Source organism: Falco rusticolus, chromosome 4, assembly GCF_015220075.1.
Source record: "Falco rusticolus isolate bFalRus1 chromosome 4, bFalRus1.pri, whole genome shotgun sequence".
Lineage (NCBI taxonomy): Eukaryota > Metazoa > Chordata > Aves > Falconiformes > Falconidae > Falco > Falco rusticolus.
Genome location: NC_051190.1, coordinates 55,975,004 through 55,984,345, shown reverse-complemented (window position 1 = coordinate 55,984,345; position 9,342 = coordinate 55,975,004). Strand labels below are relative to the sequence as shown.

At 52.7% G+C, this 9,342-nt stretch overlaps 1 protein-coding gene across 2 annotated transcripts in view; it reads left to right on the top strand.

Moving 5' to 3' along the window:
• Positions 1–5,109: 5,109 nt before the first annotated feature.
• LOC119146997 (mitogen-activated protein kinase kinase kinase 3-like) overlaps positions 5,110–9,342 on the top strand; it is an 82,307-nt gene continuing 78,074 nt past the window's right edge. For both annotated transcript variants that reach the window (XM_037385429.1, XM_037385428.1), the window contains exon 1: positions 5,110–5,251. The gene's annotated coding sequence lies outside the window, so the exon portion shown is untranslated. The remainder of the gene's footprint in view (positions 5,252–9,342) is intronic.

The window sequence follows — 9,342 nt, the reverse complement described above, 5'->3', positions numbered from 1 at the left end:
TGGGAAGGTGAGATGGAAATGCAGGATGTTGCCTGCAATTTTTTACTTTCTTGCAGTTTCAGCTGCAAATGCCACAAGGACAGTATTTCTTGTGCTATTTTCTACAATATTCAGGTGCCAGATGAGCCCATAAATGTTCTGGGATAGTTCTGACCTTACCTGAGAAAGTCTGCACTGGGTCTGTTTGCAGATAGGTAGTATAACTCTTTCAGCTTTCAGCTCCACACCTTTCACCAGCGTGAGACACAGACTCACCTTGCAAATACTGTTTGGGTGACACAAGTTCCAAGCTCCGTGAACACATGAAAAAGCATCACAGAGAAATGCGCTGCAATGATGTTTGCTCAACAACCTGTCCAGAAACCAGATCCTCTTCACTTTCACTCTGTCCTTTCGGAGATTTTTCCCTGTGTTTGGACAGAGAAGGTGAGTCATGGAACAAAGTCAGCGTGGAAACTTACATTCAGCTATGAAAGCGCATGTGACAACTACCAGGGAAAAATACCATCCATACAACTCAATCTCATTGTAATCACACTCAGCTTGGAAGAAACACAAGTTAAAACCTGTTCCTTTTGGCTGATCAGCGTTGCTGTCTGCTGCATGCTGCTACCTTCCTCTGCGTGTCACACAGCCTTCAGTGTTTGTTTCTTAAGATCTGAAAAACTTCTCCTGTCAGCTGCGTACAGATAGGTGGATGGACACAAACACTGCCTCAGAGAGTGCTGGGGGGCACCTCTTTGCTCTGACACCTTCACAGAGCAACTTTCTAACCCCACGAATACGGGGAATTGCAGTATTCCTGGGTGGTGGATGGGTGACAGTGCATAGAGAGTGTGCCCCTGCTCTTGGGTCTTCATGCTCTGAACCCTCTCCTCTAGGACGAGGCCTACGCATTTTATCTTCAAATGCAGCACTCACCCTTTCCTTTTAAAATACGGTTGCTGTTGCTGCCACCTACCTTTTACGCTGGAGTGGATGCTAGCAATATCCCACACGGAGCCTGGGAAGGAGCCCAGGATTTACTCCTCAGCCCAAGAGGTGACAAACCCAAGGTCTAACCCATGAGGTTAACTTGCTGTGTGGGCAGGAGGCATTAGCTGCTGTTTAGGAGAAAAAGTTTTCTGCCACAGAAGAGGAGAGGTTTCAAACCCCATTGAGCTGGAGAGATCACTTGTTGCTCTTGTTTGGTTGTGAGAGCTTTCATAGAGCAGATCTTGGTGTCTTTCCTGCACAGTATACAGTCATATCAGCCAGGGAGCATCTCATGTAACTGGAGAGGAAGAGAAAGGTAGCCAGGAATGACGTGGTGACCTCAGCAAAGGAGATCTGAACCCACCTCTCATCCTCCTCAACCGTTCCACAATGTGGTTCTTGTAGCACAGAAGCAGAGGTAGAGATGAAATGCTATCCCCAAATGTCTGTCCCCAGCAAACCTCTGCACACATTCAGGCCTGTTCTGGGAACAGCACGAATCCTTCAGGAATGCTGACATGTTTGGTCTGTGGGTCCTGACCAGGTTTATCTGTCAGGTAGTCCCCAAATCATTCAGCTTTGCAGCAGTTAGAACACATGGGAAATGGGGGAATATTTAAGCAAGATAGATGTGGCTTCTCTGTAGGAAATACCATTAAGAGGGACATAGGACAGCTGTAGCACTCTTTTTCCATCCGCTTTTCCACAGCAAACAGCAGACCTGCGATTAATCTTGGGTAAGGAGGAGCTGCAGCCAACGCAGGTCTGCCAAGCCCAGGCGCTGCCATGCAGACGTTTCAGCATCACAGGCTCATGCCTACGTGCTGAAATCCCACCCAAGCCCATTACCAGCTCCAGCCTTCAGCTGTGAAGCAGCACACATTTTCTGAGTAATTGGTTTCTTTTCTTTACACCGAGATGGCATAATTCCTGTACAGTTTGCAAACTAAGTATAGGAATGATTTCACCCACCGCCAATACGCAACCATCTTGATGGGAGAGAAAGCCTGACAGACGTCTCACAGCACACAACAGCTTTACGCTGCCATTTAGGACAGGAAGCAAGAAAGGATATTATATCAAACAGAAGGCATGGGAGACTTTCAGGTTAGACGGAGCATACTTAGTCACAGAAGAATTGGGTCAGTGCCCTGGGACCTGTGTTCACTTCCTGCAGGGACCCTAACATAGCCCAGAATAGTAGTAGTTAGGTAAAAGCCCAATATCTTCCCCTTTTTCTCCCCGCAGCAAATACTAATGCTTACGTCATTAAAGGAGAAGCATAAATAGAACAGCCTGGGGCTGTGGTTTGCAAAGTTCTCGCTCTGCAGATGAACCAACAGCTTTTCTTATAGCTCACTATTACCTACTTGTGCCATCAAACTTTTCACTGAAGACGTTATCAGGATGATCTAATCCTTCATATCCACCCCACCATGTATACCAGTCAACTAAGGATAACCAGTGCACACATCTGTATGTTTTATGTGTGGCATGGTTTTCATCTCACTGGCTGGCACACACACCAGCACGGCATGGGACAGCATGCACCGAAGAATGTTTCCTACTGGCAGAGTAGACACTGTTTTGGAAAAGAAGGGAGAATTTGGCTGTATGTACAAAATATGCCAGGCCTGATGTCCTCAGGGACAAAGAATAGCCCATGTCTGTTTTGTTTCCTCATATGGAGCCACTACAACCCCTGCCTGCAACACACTGATTTTACCAGTGCTCTCCACTGCGCACTCTCTACCAGGTTTTCACTCCTCTCCAGAAACATGGTGAAGGCTGTCAGCCAGCATTTGTAGGAGAACGTATGGAACTACGCACAGAGCCACACACCTCTGTCTGTTCTTCTGCCAGGCTTTGTCAATGTTTTCAAGAGCAACTTGAGGAGGCAGAATCCGGGGGCAGATCTTTAGCACACTCATCAGGAGAGAGCTGTTGACATCAATGGAAAACAGGCTTTACACACGTGATAATCCTTATATTGTTCAGGAACACCCTAGAACTGAAATCCCTGTAGCGGGATTCCTGGGGCATCAAACACATTCAGAAAAAAGAAGCTGCTTGGAAGGAGTTTTCAGCAGTAAATGGTGCTTGCCTAACCAATTCCCATTAAACCTAGGAGGTTTTAAAGGAGCTGCCTGTCGCTTAATGCCTTATAATACTTGAACCTGAAGTCCTGGGGTTCTGTGCCTGGTTCCCAAGGTAAACACATGTGATTTATTTCAGAAAGGCATCTGCAGCCCAAGAATTCATTACATACATCCCCAGTGGGCAGCAGCCAAAACATTTCAAATGTGCCAAGTTACCAGAATTTTATTAAAAGCTGTTAAGAGTTAGAGGGAAGGTGCAGAAAAAGGCAACCTCCTTCCCAAAGCCAGGTGGCTTAGGATAGACTTACGCCGCTTCCCAAACGGATGAGGCAAGCTGGAGTCAGAGGTTCCTTCCAGCAAAAGTCCCCCTGGATGTTTCTCCGTAAGCTGCACAAATATTCTGGGGAGGGGGAGGGAGAAAGAAAAGAGTGAAACCTATTCAATTACATCAAGATCACGACTGGCCCTAGTAAAATCATTTATGGAGTGAGGGAACCCGGAGCGGTTTGGGCTGGAGCCATCTGCTGTTATTTGGTATATACAGAATTGGTTTCTATGGATTTTATTAATAGGTCACGCGATTGTATATGAGGATGTGAGATCTGAATCTCTCAGGAGGGGTCCCTGGTTGGGGTTTCTATTGCCTTTATAGGCAATGGCTCAAACTTGCTTGCAGCAGCAAGTCCTTAAAAACTTGAGGGGAATGGGTATGGGTTTAGGATTCTGCCCATTTTTTTCTCTCCCCCCTCAGAAGCTTGAGCTGACTTTGTTCCTGATCCTTTCTACAACATATTTACTAAATGGGGAAACAGGGAAATCAGGGAAATATCCTTACTTACTTTTCCCATTGTCTGCGTGAATTTTCTCGCTTTCCCACTAGTTTGAATGATATCTGACACAAACCTCAGGTCCCACTTTGATCCGTCTCTCAGGCACGAGGCTTTTGGTGAATTTTGCCTTTACGCCATCGTTGGCTCTCCCTCTGCGGATTCAAGCCCAAAGGGACTTGGACACACAGAGGCGGCTTGGGACAGGCGGGTGTAAATCGGGCTGCTCTGCCTCCCACGGGGAGCTACCCACTGAGCCCCGAGCTGTTCTGGCCAGCAAGCTGTGACCAGGGGAACAGCCCAGAGCCTCCCCCTACCCTTTGCTCTGAACTATGGCTCACTTTTGCTTCAGTTCCCCCCAAAAGAGGCAAAGTCAAACCAAGAGAGTAAGCCTTTCACCCCATCTTCGCGTCCTGGCTGTGTGGAGAAAGCTGGGCCCTGCAGAAAGCTGTGCTGCAGCGAGGGTTCACCACCAGCTCCTCCAACCCTTCGGCTCACGAAGCCCCATTTCCCGGAGTCAGGAGGTCTCAGCACCGTTTCTCATCAGCTGGTTTTCCAAGTTAACCCTCTGCAGGACCGTGGGGTCCCAGCCGCCCTGTTTCAGAAGGTCCCAGAAACCCTCGGCTGGCGCGCAAAAGGTCAGATACCATCCTTGAAAGCAGGGGATCCCACGGTGTCTAACCGGGGCTGACCCGAGCTGCAGGACCGGGGGAGCCCCGCCGGGGCTGATCCGAGCTGAAGGACCGGGGGAACCCAACCGGGACCGAGAGGAGCTGCGGGACCGGGGAGCCCCACCGGAGCTGATCCGATCGTCGGGACCCACACAGCCCCACCGGGACCGAGCGGCGCTGGGCCGGTGCCAGCGCGTGCCGTGCTGCCAGCCGCCCCCGGGGTCGGGGCTGCCCCGCGGGCCGGGCCGGGCCGGGCTCCGTTGCCCCGGCCGCTCGGTCGCCCCCTAGCTGCGCGGCACGGCACGGCGCGGCGCGGCGCGGCGCGGCACGGCGCGGCACGGCGCGGCACGGCACCGCGGCCGCTCGGCCCCCGGTCGGTCGGTAGCGGCGGGGCCAGCCCGGCCCGCCCCGCGCCGTCCCATTGGCCGCGGCGGCGCCACGCGTCACCGCTTCCTCCCGCTTTTGTGCGCCGCCCCGTGCCGCCCCGCGCCCCGCTGCTGCCGCCGCGCCGAGCCGAGCGGTGCCGAGCCGAGCCGAGCCGTGCTGAGCTGAGCTGAGCTGAGCCGAGCCGTGCTGAGCTGAGCCGAGCCGAGCCGTGCTGAGCCGAGCCAGGCGTTGGGACCGCGCTGCCTCGAGTGGCCGGGCATGGCCCTCCGCGGGTAGCGGCGCCGCCGGACAGGTAAGTCCCTCCGCCACCGCGGGGTCGGGGCGCTCGGCGGGCGATAGGTCCCCGCACCCGCTCCGGGCTGCGGTGCGCGGGTTTCTTTCGCTCTTGTAATTTTATTTTTTTATTATTATCGTGGTTTTTTTTCGCAATGGTGACCGAGAGTTTTGCAGCCGGGTCTGGCTTTCGGTGGCTTTTCCTTCCTCCCCTTCTAGCTCTGCGAGTGGGAGCCTGTCCCTCCGTGCAGCCGGGCTGCGTTTGGGGAGCCGCGGGGGGCGAGCCTGGGGTGGAGCGGCTCCCCGAGAGGGGTGCGGGGGTGCGAGGGGGTTCTGCTTCCCTTTCGGGGATTCACCTCCCGCGGCGCCGGGGCTCCCCGGCACAGCCCCCGCCTGGTGTTAGCGCGCCCGGGTGACTTTTTCTCAGGTTATTGCCTGGTGCCATGAGTCAGCCTGGGAGCCGGTCCCTGGGAGCCTGACAGCCAGCGCCAGGATCAGACCCTAATGCGGACGGTCCCATTACCGGGATGCATTAAAGTACTGAGCCAGCGGGTATGGCACTGCCTGTGCTTGCTTGGGTCCCGCTTCGGTGGAAAGTGTCATGGCCATGCCAGGGAGCTGTGGGAATGCCCAGCTAGCCCTCTCCAGCCTCATCGTGAGCAGTCATTTCTGCACAGGCAGCCCTGAGCGGTGAGGATGGGATGCGTGGTGGGGAGGAAGGCTCTGCGGTGGGCGTGGGAAGCCACATACCAGTGTGGCGTGAGCGACCGTGCCGGCTGGCAGAGCTGGGGTGCTGGATTTCCACCTGGATGGAGTGAGCGGCTGTTGTGGGGAGCCGTGCCACCAGTCAGGCTGATGCTCTGGGATGATTCGCTTTGCTGGCACCAAACCTCGGCCCTGCGTGGCCGGGCAGGGAGAGGAGTGGGGAGGAGGTGGGAGCTGTGTGCCAGTGTGAGTGGGTGTGCACCGGCAGGCTCGCCAGGTCCTGCATGGTGGCCAAGTGCGTCTCTCGCAGGCCCCGACACAGCTTGGAGAGTGGTTTCCCCCTCTGCTGCTGCTTTCATCCTCCTTTTCAATTCTTGTCTTGTAATCCAGTGGTTCTTGGAAGTAGACCCACTCCTGATTCAGTGCAGGGTCTGCATGCGTTGTCTGTGCACGGATCGAAAACATGGGGCTTATTTGGGATTTGGAGACTTGGGATGTGTGTGGAGTTTAAGTGACCCAGGGATTTCCAGGGTCAAGCTCTTTCACCTCCGATGAGCGTGAGAGGTTTGGGGGGCTTTCCTTCTATGGTGCCTTGTGAATTTATTTCCAGTCCAACACACGCAGTTTGATGTAGTTCTGTGCAGGATTTGTGCCCAGAGTGCAGCTCTAAGAAGCTGTTCCTCAGGTGCATGGGCAATCGGCTGCATGTGGGGGTTGGCTTCTGGCTACCTGTGTTTTGTGATACCTGCATTGGAGTATCCAGTTTCCAGCATCCCTGATTTGACATTAGGTATAAAGAGGGGTTCAAGGTTTCCGAGGGCTCTTGCAGATTACGGAGCATACCTCTGTGTCTGGGTACAGCCTTTGCCCTAGGAAGGTTTTGCAGCTTGTAAAAGCTTCTCTGTTGGAGGCAGGATGCGAGGCTGGATGGGCTGCCAGCCTGGTGGGATGTGGATTTAAAGGATCTTTTATACCTTCATTCTCTAAATGGGTTTTGGTGCTGCAGTTTTTTCCGTGGGTCTTAAATCTCCATGAGAAACCCACAGCTCTGCCCTGTCAACGTGTGCTGATGGGTGATGCATTTCTTTTTTTTGGAGGCTGTTAGAACCCATGAGGGAAGTGTGCTCATGCAGAGAGATGCAGTCTGGATTTTCATCCAGGATGGAGAGACTGTGTTGCAAAGAGCCAACGATTACAGCAGCTGGAGGAGCGCAGTTTTCTCTCCTTTCCTTCCAAAATGTTGCTATCGCTTGATAATGCTTTGTGATGTTAGTGTGCAGCTTGGACTTGATGTGTTTTCTGAATTTTCCCATCTGGAAGAAGCCGGTGAGGATTGCATGGTGTGTCTGGCTTCCTGGCAGAGCAGCGGGATGGAGTGTGCTGCTGCGGTACGGAAGGTGATGTGCTTCCAGCCCTGCTCTCCCCAGATGGACGTGGGAACCAGTGCGAAAGCTGGCAGGATCTTCTGTTCTTGTTGATCTGGCCCTGCTGTTGGAGACCTGCTGGTCGAGGCTAGAGGGAAGTGAGTCAGGGTGTGCTGTTAGAGGGGATATCTTTTATTAGACCGCTTGGCGAATGCAGGCTGGCTTTGAAGCGTACAAGCCTGTCTACATGTAGAAGCAGCAAACCTCAGAGATGAGAATTAGGAGGGAGCGACTGCTCTGAGCTTACATTGGCTCTCCTAATTGAAGAGATCATCTGAAAGAACAGGGAAAAAAGCTTAAGAAAGAGATCTTTAGCTACAGTTCAGCCTGTGCAGTTCATCTGGTCTAAGCAAACATGTTTGCTCTCTCTACAGATCTCTGGACTCTTCTAGATCTTGAGATCCAGCACAGGACAGGCACACGTATCCACTGTGCCAACCTTTCTCGGGAGGTGCCAGAGCTCTTTGCAGCCCAGCTCCCTCAGCAAGGAGCTGTGGGCAACGGGGCTGGTGCTCACTGATGCCTGACAGCAGCAGGAGGCTTCTGGGCTCAGTCACTTCCACTCCCTTCTCTGCACGTAGTATGGGCTGAGCACAATGTGCACAGAAATGTGCAGAATGTCAGCTGTGCACTGGGGAGATGGAAAACGCATTACGGAGCCATAAGAAGTGGAATATGGAATTCAAATTTTTTTTTATTTCATCAGATGCGTTTTAGAAAAGCTATAAATGGCCCTCTGATCCCAACCCTGGCACAATTACCCTCAGTCCCCAGACTTTTCTTATTTTTTTAAGCTTCACAAGGGGAAATGGGTGACCAGGCCTTTTTGGTGAGTCCCTCTGAGGAGCGGTTCCCTGTTGCTGCATGCGGCTGTGCATGCCGGGCCAGGACCATGTTTCTTCCTGGTACCTTTTAGGCCTTTGCCGAGTGCAAAGTGAGTTGCAGAGGTGATGAATGTTGTCTCAGCTGGGCCTGAAACATGCTTTCTCCCTGGGCTTGCCCTACACCCTGTGTGGCGTGAGCCTTTGTCTGCTGTGGTGAAGGCTGTGGTGAGCATCAGATGGACAGGGCTAGTGGTTTTCTGTCTGTGAAGGTGTGGGTGAGCAGGCAAGAGCATTGATATGTGGGCATTTCTGTTTGTTTTCTGTCTGTCCTTGCAGTTCTGATCTGGTCTGGCCAAGTAATCTTCCCATTAGTCACTAAAATGCCACTCATATCCAACTCAATCGGTCTGTCCCAGATCATCTTTAATAAGACATGAAATCAAAAGCAAAGATCTCCTTTAGAATAGATGCCTTCCTTTTCAAAACCACTGGGGAGTTATTCTCAGCAGAAGACATTGCACAAGAACAGAGAACAAGAGAAGAATGCCTTAGTGGGGCTAGCGAAGAGATTCAGGGCTGCAGGATGGGGTTCATGCTCCTTACTTCATTTCAGTGCTGAGGCTGTTGCTCCAGGAGCTGTTCCTGGAGCCACAGGGCTTGGGACTGAGCTGAGCCTGGGGTGGTGGAAGATGCATTATCAGTGTGGGCCATGGTGGGGACCCATGGTGTGGGCCAAAGCCAGCTCACCTGGTGCTGCAGTGGTTGTGGTGGAAGTGTTCAGCGCCCTGGGCATGTGTGGGCTCATGGTTGAGCGCTGTGGCTGTGTGCAGCTCTTCACCCTACTTCCCTGTCTCGGTGACCTGGGGTGGGAGCATGCTGATACATGTTATTGCTGTGTCTGGTCTCAGGTGCCAGCTTCTCTTTCCACAGTACTTGGGACATTGCAAAGGCTACCCAGAGGGTCTGTTCTGGTCTTTCCCAGGCTTTTACAAGTCAAGGGTGAAAAGTATGCCCGTACCCCCTTAAAAAAAGGAGGATTCAGCTCCCCAATGCATTCCCCAAACCCTTTTTCCTACCCTGGCAGATCCTAATATAAATGCTAGCGGAGACCAAGGGACTCTGAATTTGATGAGAATATGCAGTAGGCTGGCGCCTGT